The sequence below is a fragment of the Ictidomys tridecemlineatus genome, chromosome 7 (assembly GCF_052094955.1).
Source record: "Ictidomys tridecemlineatus isolate mIctTri1 chromosome 7, mIctTri1.hap1, whole genome shotgun sequence".
NCBI lineage: Eukaryota > Metazoa > Chordata > Mammalia > Rodentia > Sciuridae > Ictidomys > Ictidomys tridecemlineatus.
The window spans coordinates 120,995,159-121,008,281 of record NC_135483.1 but is presented as its reverse complement, the minus strand read 5'-3'; the positions used below and the strand labels follow the sequence as shown (position 1 = coordinate 121,008,281).

At 37.1% G+C, this 13,123-nt stretch overlaps 1 long non-coding RNA gene across 2 annotated transcripts in view; it reads right to left on the bottom strand.

The window, feature by feature from the left end:
• LOC110599479 (uncharacterized) overlaps positions 1-13,123 on the bottom strand; it is a 140,902-nt gene that overhangs the window by 15,683 nt on the left and 112,096 nt on the right. For both annotated transcript variants that reach the window (XR_013424080.1, XR_013424081.1), the window contains exon 4: positions 11,622-11,729. This is a non-coding gene — a long non-coding RNA (uncharacterized LOC110599479). The remainder of the gene's footprint in view (positions 1-11,621; positions 11,730-13,123) is intronic.

Sequence of the window (13,123 nt, the reverse complement as noted above, 5' to 3'; positions counted from 1 at the left end):
CAGTACATATTTGCCTTACACTGTTTTCAACACTACTAAAAGTCTTTAGTTGCCTTGAGATGGGGGACTGGGGTGGGAGTGCAACGTGAGGGTCGGCAAAGCAGCAATGAAACAGGGTTATGGGGAAAACATACCATGGGCGAGGAATGCTTTCTCCTAAGACTTTTTGTCAAAGTGTTGATACAGGGAATGGCTCCAACCCTTTTCTCTTATAACAAGAACAGCTCTGCGGCACAAGAGGCATATATGAGAAACATTTTTATTTTGCTCAAAAAGTATGAATAATAAATAAATGGAATTTTAGAGGCCTTACAAAAGTGGGAAAATGGGAAGGAAACAAAAATCAAATGGAAAGCTGGAGAGACCAAGAAGGAAGGGGAGGAGAAGAAAAGAAAGAAAAGAGGAAGGCAGAAAAAAAGATACATGAAAGAGAACTTAGTTTCGAGGGATGTTTACTCAAGCTTTGCCAATGATTTGACAATTTCATGAAAACGTAATAATAGCTGAAGTTCTTGCCATTATTTTTGGTATGGACTTTATATTTTGAGAAAGGCAGGGGCATGGAGAGAATTCTGTGACCAACCTCAATTCAGTCCAGACACTGCCCAAGGCGACAAGGGGACCCAGCAATTTAAAGGCTGGAAGTCCTCTGGCTAGAGGACTTGTCTTTCATAAAAAGACTAGAAATAACTTCCAAGATATTCCCAGTATTATGAACTGACCTGCAAAGCCATCGGATTCTTTCTAATAGACATCTTGTTTCTAGTTACCATAAACACAAAGAACACAAATTTCAGAGTAAATTCAGCATTAAAGATGCTGTTCAACTTACAATGAAGTAACACCCTGATAACACCCATCAAAAGTGGAAAATATTGTTAAATTACAAATCTATTTAATACAGCTACCCTACCAAACATCATAACTTAGCAACACAGATTTCAATGTAGTATATCAGTATAATAATCACTGCAGCTCACTGGCACTGTTTTGCATTCCAAGAGTATTTTATTACTGCCTGGAAAAAGTTTAAACTTCAAAATTAGAAGTATGGCTTCTACAAAATGTGTATCACTTTTGCACTGTCTAGTCAAAAAGTCATATGCAGAACCAGGCTAAAGTTAGGGACCATCTGTGTTCCAAACAATGATGCATTAGCTGTCCACCAGTGTGTTAAAATAACTAAGATAAACAATTAAGAGAAGGAAAACTTTTCTTTGACTCACAGTTTCAGAGGTTTCAGTCTATGTTTAGCTAGCTACATTGCTTTTGGGGCTGTGGAGAAGCAGCACATCATGGCCTGAGCACATGGTGGAGCAAAACTTCTCCCTTCATGGCAACCAAGAAGCAAAGAGGAAGAGGAAAGGGTTAGGGGTTCCAATACTTTGTTCAAAAGCATACCCCCAATGACTTGGGTCATTAGTTAGCTTCCTTGTACTAGGCTACCTCTCCTAAAGGTTTTGCCAGCCTCCATAGGTTGAAAAACTAGACTTTAGCATATGGAACTTTGGGGCACATTTAAGATCCTAACCGTAACAAATTATTTGGCTGCAGAAACCACTGTAAAATCTATTTGTGGAAGCTTAGCCTTGTCCATGCTCTGTGCCCCTTAGAATCTCCAAAGAGAACTTTGCATGAAATATCCCCTGAGGGAAGGTGGAGCAATATCAAAGAAGCAGTATTTAACTGAGCTTCTGTTTGACTCAGGGGCATCAGGTTTGGATCAGAAAATCTGAATAGTGCAAGACACAGAAGAATTGAAGGGAGTCAGGGTGCCTCTAACTCTGTATCTGCAACAAGGGTGGAGCTGCCAGGGTCCTCCCTATATTTCTAATCAATCCACATATCTGGTACAGTGTGCATCTCATTAGTGAAATATAATTCCCACTGGTTATTATGGCAATTGAAGACCTTCTAATATAGATGGAGACAGCAGTAATTGAAAGCTTGTAGCCAAGGCCTTGGCTACCTGATTAGTGTATTTCAAATGTCAACTAAGTACACTTATGTTAAGTAAGCACCAGTGTACTACTTCAAATGTTATCTGGGCCTGGATTAAAACTTGTTACACTCACCCACCTATATCTTCATATCATAACATCTCTGCCATTGAAATATTTTAAAGTAAAATTACAGCTACTTCAACAATTGCTTTTGGCCCTGTAACTAGTAGGTAGTCAAACTGGGACAAAATCTTATTGTCTAAAACAGAAGTTACTATCTCTAAAAGGAGTCCAGTGAGAGAAAAGAGACATGGATATAGACCCCCCCCCCAAAAAAAGTGAGAAAAACAAGGCTTATATTTGAGAAGTGTAAAATCGATATTTGTGTTGTTTTAAAATCCCATCCCATGGAACTAGAGACCATCATATTAAGCAAAATAAGTCAAACTCAGAAAGTCAAGGGCCCATGTGCACAAGCTAGAAAGGAAAAAGGAAAAGAATATTGGGGGCAGATCTCCTAAAAATCAAAGTAGATCTCTAGGGAAAAGGGACCCAGGAGCAGGTGGCTGGAAAAGTGGGAAGGCAAGTGCTGGGGAGTGATATTGGACAAATTATATTGTTAAATTGTGTGCATGTACAAATATGTAACGACAAATCCCATCAATATGTGCCACTATATTGCACCAATTAAAAAAGTGGAAAATAAGTAAATAAATAAAGTGCCATCCTATTTTTTTCAGTGAGTAAGTTATCAGTTATTTATGTAGGAGGAAAAATTCTGATTCTTCTTCACATGATTCATTACACTCCATCGACTGGCAATATGTATGAAAACCTAATATGTACAAACACTTTAATTCAGTATTTTCCCTTTCATACATTAATTTTAATAAAATAATCACACATATGAAATATGCCTCTGTATAAAAAGATGCACAAGGATGCCCCACCCTATCAGAATGTTAGCAAAAATTGGGAGCAGCTAAAAGACTAAGCCAATTAGAATAATTAATAAGGAAGCACCCATTAAGCATACGGATGAACAGCCTGTTTTCATGGAAAGATGACCACAATGTGTTGAGTTTTCCTACTACAGTCAGTGGAGGAAAAAACAATATAGTTTAATTTTGTGAATATAAAATCATAAGCATGTGTGCATACTGTGTGAAAGAAAGTAAGAGTAAATGTAAAAAGTGGTTTTTCTCTGAATGATGGGATTCATGATGAATTTTGACTTCCTTTGTAAATTTTTGCAAATTATGTGGATATTTATGAGTATCTATATTTTCACAAGAGTCATTAAGCTACTTAAGTATCAATATTACAGTCATGGCTGATGATTTGACTTGTGTTTGGGCTTTAGACTCTTTGACTCATAAATCAGCTCGTGCCACTCACCTGCTCCGGGTACTTTAATTGCCTCCAACTGAATTGGTGATAAACCCCAAAACTTTAATAGGGTATCACCTGTGACTCCCTTTGCCTCTTTTACCTGCCATGTCCCCACCAATTCATTACCCTTTGGCCACTCTGGCCTGGCTGTCACTGGATGTCTTCAGCACTCTGGACTTGCTGTCCACCTAATGGTACCAGCACATGCTATTCCCTCTTCTGAGAAGACTGTTTGGTCCACTCCTTAAGCTCTTCCTCATAATCCTGTGTAAAATGGCATGGCAGTTCCTCAAGCAGACCTTCCTTGACCCACAACCCAAGTTAATCTTCATTATATCCTTTCCTAGAAACAATATTTTTCCACCTCAGTTTTTATCACCAGTCACAATTTACATATTTACTAATGTGTTTTTCTGTAAAGTCAGATTTCACACAAGACAGTTAGATGCAGGTAGGGGGTAACCACAACCACCTGGCGCCTAACCAGGGTCTGACCTTCAGTAAAGATTCAATATATTCCCTACTGAGTGATTAAATAGGAACTGAAAAGGAAAAAATAGAAGAAGGTGACTTTAAATTAAAAATAATAACAGCTCACATCTTGGTCACTTTCTGATAAAGTACTTTTATCTTTTTTCTTTCATTCACTTCTGATAAAAATTCTGTGCAGTGGGTTATTGTCACCCATGGGTTGTGAAGGATAAAGATTAATAACCAGATGGGGGGGGGAGGAGAAGTTTCTAGAATATACAAATAATAAAATGTTGTGGCTCTTCCCCAAACCAAAGCTTCAGTTCTAAAGCCAGGCTTCACTGCACTGCCCTCTTAAGGACCTGGTGGAAAATGAGCCATCCTCCCAGAAACTGAGGACAACAGAGTGCCACATGAAGGGCAGTTAGTTTTCATATCCAGGCCACAACAAAGTTTAGAGCAGAGATTCCTTAGTCCAGCCCAGGAGGTTCCAGGACCTTTCTGACTAGATTTTCAGAGGATTAACCAGCAAAAAGAAAACCTAAATATTGGCAAACTTGAGAAAAAGCTCTATCATCTTTGATAAATGTCTTTAATATTCCAGAGTTCATAATTCAGAAGACAACTGTCTACCTGGCAACCATCAGATAGCAATAGATAAAAATTAAATTTTCTACTTCCAGATTTTAGTCCATGGAAACCTCACAAGTGCATGTACACTTGTACACACTCACATTCCCACTATAGAACATATCAGAAGTATTTTTCTATAAAATGTCTTCCATAGAACAACAAGCATGTAGTAGGAAGAATGATAGCACACTTCTCAAAATCATCTAAGTAATACATTTTGTAAACAAGCTTAAAATCATGTAATGAATACTTCAAAAAAATGAGGAATCTCAGAATAAGCCAAAGAGAAATTTATTATGCTAAGTTAGAAAAACAAAAAACAATAAGCTCCTATTTGCCTTTTCTATTTTTCTCCTTTATGTCCAATTGATAATGAGGTTGATGAATGACCATAATTTATTGAGTAAAAGTTAGAACGTTTGGAATCCAGACATACTGGACAAAGATATTCTATTTTGAACAAGAATGGAAACTATTTATTCCAAATAAAATTTCATCTCTTTACTCTCAGAAGGATTTTATTCTGAATTTTACTTTAGTTCTCAGAAAGAGTTATTCATCACAAATAGAAAATAAAAAACCTCTCATGGCAACAAAAAAAATTCCAATGGAAAAGTTTTATCATTCAATTTCTGACAGAAGTAGTTGCAGGTTGGCAACCATTATATTATTCCAGTATGAAACAATTTATCATGTGATTGATTTCCCCCCAAACACCTAAGAAATGCCTAAGGAATTTAAAATTTTCATTGGTAACATCTCGCAAACACTCTAGGTACTGGATTTTCCATTTCTATCACTTTAGTGTCTGTGTGTGTATGTGTGCACATAAAAGTCATAAAAGTGAGCTGCAAAAGTCTAGAAACTACAGAGATTATTTCTCTGGAGACGAGATGAGATGTAGCTGAAAAATGTTTCAATTAATGCCAGACTTTCTCTTATCATCTTTAATATTCCACAGACAGTCCATCTCATTCCTTTCAGATGGGCGTCTTTTCATAAATGATATTTCCCATATGTCAAAGAGGCAAAGCTCATGATGAAATGTTACCAGTTAAGCTGGAGTCTCAATCATTTCGGGCTTCTTTTCTGCAGAAAAGAGTGTCAGCACCATTCTGTGGTCATTTGTAGACAGCTTTCTTTTTTCTAAGGTTTGCTTATTTTGCTTGAACTCAGTGTCACACATGAATATCAGCAAAGTTTGGGGTCACTGAAGTCTTAATAGTTAAGATTTTTTCATTTCATAGTGTATATTTAAGATAATATTTAAGATTTTTTCCTTTCATATGATTGTACATAGTGAGAGATCAAAGACCTGAGGATTATTTTTCTTCTTAAAGGATTATTATAAATTTAGATTCTCATTTAGTCCTGGAGAGAAGACCCTAGCAATCTCCATAGATTCCAATTTTCCCCCCAGGCAATGGGACCTTAAAAGAGATTTGATTAGTTTTGAACTCAACATCACAGGTGCCCCCATCACTTTGCCCTGGAGAGCCTGGGCATTCAGAAGGAGTCTGAGAAAAAGCAATCTTTTTCTTATTACATAGTTACATTAGGATGCCTTCTCGTTTTTGTGTGCATCTAAAAACAAGAGGTACTAAACACATAAGCCACTAGCACATTCCCAAATTTATGAATCTAACTGCCTAATCTAATACCCCTTCCCTACTCTGACAGTGAAATGATACCTCAGACTTACAGGCTGTGGAAAACACCCCTATATCCCTTCCCATGCTGGGCATTCCTTGAGACCTCCTCACTGATGGAAGTTGTACCCAGAGCAGATTCCACCCTGAGAGGTTTCTTACAGCCTGTCCTGAGGTGAGAGGCTGACTGACCCATTTCCACACAGGCTTCACTCCACCAAGACTAGTAACTACTAGGTTATCTTCTACTACTACTACTACTACTACTACTACTACTACTACTACCACTACCACCACCACCACCAGAAATCAAGTTACTCACTTTCTGAGGAAGTTTTCTGGGAGAAAAGACCCAAATTACAGAAAGTCATGGAACAAAGGGGTTTTCATCTGAACTCACTTATCAAGGGGCATATAAGGGCAGAATTGGTTCTGTCCAACTCTGAACAAAGCCTCCATTCCCACAGTCAGTCTCTGGGGAATGACAGTCCTACTTGGAAGCTATGAAAATGATTGCACCAAGAGTATAAAGAAATATCAAATTAATTCAATAATGAAATTATTACGAAACATGACAAAGACAGACTTGAAAAGAAGTTGGATAATTAGTCTTGTACTTTGTACTATGCACAACTACTTCAAAAGTGCATCTGGAAAATTTGAAATTACACATTAATCAGCATGTGTCTCTACCACTAAACTGTTCTTAGGATGAATCCAGGGACTGTGGCTCTGCTCACCACTGTACTTCCAGGGCTTACACATCAGCGTCTAGTGGGCACTCAGTAAATATTTGTTGAATAAACAAATGAATGAATCTATGGTACAAAGAGACTTGGTAGCCATAATAGTAAACACTTAGATGTGTTTTATATAGTTTTTCACACATAGTCCATTTTATGATTTTGTGTTTGCTTCAAAATTGTTGCAGAGGTCTCTTTTCTTCCAGTCTCACTCTCAAGTTGCATTTCCCAGCTTCCCCTGAAGTTAGAAGAATCACTGGACTTCCATTCTGGACAATGGAATGTAAGTAGAATTTAAGTGAAATCACCTTCAGGACAAGGTAGTTAAGAGTGGATATGCCTTCTCCACATTCTCTTACTTTTGTCATCTATATAGCAGAAGGCAGAGGAATACAAGCCCTAGAAGATGGTGCAGCCACACAGGGAACAAGTCTGGGTCCCTGAGTGACCACTTGGAATAGCATCCCACACTGATCCACAGAGCAGTGTGAAACAAAAGAAAGTTAAATTATGTTTCATTGAACCATTTAAATATTAGGATTGTTTGTTATAGTAGCTAGCCTATATTAAAAGATATATTCAGATTAAGAATAGGTCATTATTTACTAAGATGTTAATTCCTCCAAATAGTCTTAAAAATTAATGTATTTAAATTTTAAATATAAAAGTAGAGGATATCAGTGATCTGATCACTCCTTAACACAAGCCCTTACTCCATCCTCATTCCATTTCTATGATCAGGTAAAGGAAATAAAGTATTCTGGGCAAATAAACTGTTGAATTATGCAGAGATCTTAAATTTTGTCACAATGCATTTTACACAATTGGATGCTCATTATCTTTCAAAGCAAAATAGGAATATAGCTTTTTTCATACTATTCCACACATACACCTGCCTTTATGTCTGTATTTAACTATAGAAAGAATTTTCATTTCTTTCAGTGCTTATCTCATGATAGCAAATATTTAATCAGCCAAAAATTGAATTCATGGCTCAGATACTGCTTGCAAATAATGGTTAAACTGGTTGCATCAAATTGTGCATATTTTCTTTTCTTAAGAACTGAACATGAAATAACGTCTCCATGGAAAAGCAAGCCAAGAAATAAAACCATACATTTACATAATTTTGGAGATGAAGTATAAGGATCACTCTAATGCTACACAAATTATCAATCTATCTTCTCTCTTCCCATCCTTGTGGGTTGATGATGTAAGAAACAAAATCAACATAACCCCAATTTTGCAAACAATTAGGCTGCAGAAGATTTAATCTGGCCAGACATTGACTACCCAATGTTCCTTCAGCCTGTTTGGCATCATCCCTTTCCCTGTGGATAGCCAGGTCCACAGGTGAGAAGACTCAAGCACCAGTACATAGTTCCTGTGGAGTGCATTCTCTCACACACAAGGTCCCACAGAAACGAAAAGGGAGAAAAAACTTTATCCCATAGCTTAAGTTATACCTGATTCATTCTAATGCAGTTCCTTTTTAAACTTTATTTGCTCATGTATTCAAATGTGTAGCACAGGAGTTCTATGCCATGATTTGGAAGACCTTAAAGCAGTAAAGGGCCTGTTCTGTTATGAAATGATTATTAATGATATAAAATTGTGCTTAGGATTTAGAAAAATCTGAAAGAGAAATTTAAAGCTCAAAAGTAAATAGGGGTGGAATAAATGTCAAATAAATTGTAGTAAGTTTAAGAACTATGTCTCAGTATCAGAATGTCTTAGATATTGTTGTGTTTTGCTGATAATTAAATAAAACCAAATTTCTGCCATTTTGGGGCAAAATAAAATATTACCTGATAGGCTAGCAAAACAACTATAGCATTTCTCCCTAAATAAACCTTCCTATTTCAATCTCCACACACACTGTACTCTGCTTTGGACTAGTGACCTTAAAAGGAAGCAGTATCTGCCTGGCTCTGCATGGCTGCTTCATTTCATGATAAATCACTCCAAGAATGGCATGAATATGTAAAAAATTCCTGGCATGCAACTTGCCATATGAACTTTTTTAACTTTTCGAAGGCTGGACCTAGAAGGCATATAAAAAACTCTAAATGCAATGATCTATGTGCTATTGCCTAGAATTCATTCTTTAATACATCATGGAAATGGTGGTCAGGACAAAGTACATAGATAGGCTATCTTCCCTGTGAGTATAAACCATCCCTACCCATCCCTGCACATCCACACCCATTTTGAAAACATGCATGGGGAAAAATTCCTTAGCCACTTAGGTCAGATTTTGAGTTTCTACAGATCAAGAATCTCCCAGCTAAAGGACTGCTGCTTTCTCACTATATATAGCAGGCTTGCTTTATGTGAAGTAACAGAAAGGAGAGAATTCCTAGAATATCAAAACTACACCACTCTTCCCAAGTGTTTGATTATTTGCTTGATTTGGGGTTTCCTAAAAATTTAACCCATTAAGCATTCAGCCCATACTTAATTTAGGCATATGTGCTGATGGAGTGTGAAAGAGAAAGCATGTCCTTCTTCAGTCAACTCCGTGTGTGCTGGTGCATAGTAAAGCTGTACAGGGCTACTCTGGGTCCCTGCCTACTGTCAGCACCCATGTTGGTCCACTTCCCACAGCTGGGTGACTCCACAAGCTCACAGCTTCCCACACCCAATCCCAACCTAAGAAAAGAGGCCTTGAGCAGCTCCAGCTCCACATTCCACACTCTTGTCCACAACGTGATGATACCCTAATTTAATACACACTACCTAAAAACATTCGTGGCATGTTAAGTGAACAAAGCATGTCTCAAGATAATTCATACAATATGATCCCAGGTTTATAAAGCAGATGTATTCACTTGCTAGAGGTGCTCAGGACAAAGTACTGCAAGTAAATGGCTTAAACAACAAAAACGTATTATCTCATCACTCCAGAGACTTGAAATCCAAGATCAAGGTGTTGGCAGGAATAGTGACTCCCCTCCCCCAATACATCCATGCCCTCAGTTAAGAACTCTAAGAGACAATCTGTTCCATGCCTCTTGCCTTGCTTTGGGGTGTTCACCAGCAATTCTTGGCATTCTTTTGTTTATAGAAGCATCACCCTAATCTCTACCTTCACTTTTACATATCATTCACCCTGTTTGTATGAATCTGTGTCCAAATTTCCCCTTTAGTAAGGATAGCAGTCATATTGGTTCAGGCCAACTCTAATGACCTCACCTTACCTAATTATATCTACAACAGTGATATTTTCAACAAGATCACAGTCTGAAGTACAAGGAGTTAGGATGTCAACATATCAATTTTGGAGGAATACAATAGCAAATGAAAAAGAAAAGGCTTATGTATTTTTATAGAGTTATACATGCACAGAGAAAGGAGTGGAAGGATAGACATCAGACACAAACTTAACTTTCATTAACTGGCTGTGGAATTAGCTGTGGTGGAAGAGTAGTTATTATCTATTTGATTATACATTTGATATTGCATCAGTTGTTACAATGAGTAGGTATTAACTTTGAAATGAAAATCCTAATAAAAACTGTAATGAAAACTTAATGAAATATCTTGCTAAAAAAATTTCTCAAATTATTGCATTTCTCCTCTTTCTCTTTTTTTTACATATTTTGTTGTAGATGGACACAATACCTTTATTTTATTTATCTATTTTTATGTGGTGCTGAGGATCAAACCTAGTGCCTCACACATGCCAGGCAAGTGCTCTTCCACTGAGCAACACCCCAGCTCTCTCCTCTTTCTCTTAATCCATCTCTAAACATCTTGAAAATAATGACCTCTCTATAAAGCTAGGATGCTAAAGTCAGATACTGATTTTAAAAATCAGAGAAAATTTGGATGACAATAAACCAAGATATATGAAAGTAGAAATAAAAGCTAAATTTAACAGGTTTTGGAATTATGTCTGTAATAACTGATTGGGTAAGTATGAAAATCTTTAGTTTGAAGGAAGAGTAGAGAAAAAGTTGAAATAAAAACAAAAGGTATTTATGCTCAGAGGCAGCCATAAACATTCCTCCATAGAAACAAAGACCTGTAAAAAAATATTAGGTGTGCTGGGATAGAAAATGAGATGGAGAATGAGAATTCGGAGATTTAAAAAGGCATCATCATAACATGTTTCATTTAATGTGGAAAGATAAATATGGAAGAATACTGACTCCCCTCCCCAAATACATCCATGCCCTAATCATTCAGAACCTGTGAACAGGTTTCCTTCTGTGAAGAGATTTTGAGGGTATGATTAACAGTTCAGAACTTGAGATGGGGACATTATTCTGAACTTTCTAGTGAATCCAATCTAATACTCTGAATCCTCAAAAGCAGGGAATATGAGTTGGAGAGGTGAGACAGAAGAAGAAAGAGAGATCTAAGTAAAAGAAGGCTTCAACCCACCTTTCTGGTCATGAAGACAGAGCAAGGGATTCAAGAGCCAAGGTATGTGGGTGGTCCCCAGAACCTCAGAATACCTTTTACCAACAGCTCAACAAGGAAAAGGGGATTTCACTCCTCAAAATCACAAGGAGCTGAATTCTGCCAATCACCATGCCATGGTGTGGATAAGGCTTCAGTGAGGCCCCCATGAGTTCATGTGCTATAAATTTGGTCCTCAGCATGGCAATGTTGAGAGGTGGTAGAACTTTTAAAAGGTACAGCCTAGTGAGAAGAGATTGTAAGTGCTGCCCTCAAAAAGGAGAAAGGTAGTTCTTACGGGAACCTGAGATAGTTCCGTAGAGTGAGTTATTATAAAAGAGCAAGCCTGACCCTGGTCTCTGGTTGCTGGCTTCCCATCTCACCTTGTGATCTCTTCCTCCTCAGGCACTCCTTCCATCATTATGCCATCCTCCATGGGGACCTCATCAGAAATGAGCCAATGCTATCACCATGACCTTGAAATTCCAGAACTGTGAACCAAATAAACTTCTTTTAAAAAGAACCAAGCTTCAACCATTTCATTATAGTAACAGAAAATGGACTAACACATGAATGAGTAGAAAGCAGATCCTCCTCTAAAATCTCCTTAAAAGAACATAGTGATTTTCATTGTATAGATCTTTCACCTCTTTCGTTAAGTTGATTCCCAAGTATTTTATTTTGGGGGGAGGTTATTGTAAATGGGGTAATTTTCCTCATTTCCCTCTCAGAGGATTTGTCACTGATATACAGAAATGGCTTTATATCCTTCTACTTTGCTGAATTTATTCACTAAATCTAGAAATCTTCTGGTGGAGCTTTTGGGTCTTCTAGGTTTAGAATCATATCGTCAGCAAATAGTGCTAATTTCAGTTCTTCTTTTCCTATACATATCCTTTAATGTCTTTCATCTGTCTAATTGCTCTGGCCAGTGTTTCAAGAACTATGTTGAATAGAAATGGTGAAAGAGGGCATCACTGTCTTGTTCCGGTTTTTAGAGGGAATGCCTTCAATTTTTCTCTATTTAGAATGATATTGGCGTAGACTTAGTGTAGATAGCTTTATGATGTTGAAAAGCTATTATCCCTAGTTTTTCTAGTGTTTTGAACATGAAAAGGTGCTGCATTTTGTCAAATGCTTTTTCTGCATATATTGAGATGATCATATGATTCTTATCTTTGAGTCCATTGATGTGATGAATTAGATTTATTGATTTCCGTATGTTGACCAACCTTGCATCCCTGGGATAAATCCCATATGATCATGGTGCATAATCTTTTTGATATGTTTTTGTATTTGATTTGCTAGAATTTTATTGAGAATTTTTGCGTCTATGTTCATTAGAGATTTTGTCTAAAGTGTTCTTTTTGTTTTGTATTTGCCTGGTTTTGGAATCAAGGTAATATTGGCCTCATAAAATGAGTTTGGAAGGGCTGCCTCTTTTTCTATTTCCTGGAATAAATTGAAGAGTATTGGTATTAGTTCTTCTTTAACGGTCTTGTAGAACTTGGCTGTGTATCCATCCAGTCCTGGGCTTTCCTTGGTTGCTAGGCTTCTGATGGCATCTTCTATTTCATCAGTTGATATTGGTCTTTTTAAATGTGCATATCTTCCTGATTCAATCAGGATAAATCATATGACTTAAGAAATCTTTCGATGCTTTCAATGTCTTCTATTTTATTGGAGTATAGGTTTTCAAAAAAGAAATCAAAGAAGACTTTAGAATATGTAAAGATCTACCTTGCTCTTGGATAGGCAGAATTAACATTATCAAAATGACCATACTACCAAAAGCACTACAAAGATTTAATGAAATTCTGATCAAAATCCCAATGGCATTCCTCATAGAAGTAGAAAAAGCAATCATGAAATTCATCTGGAAAAA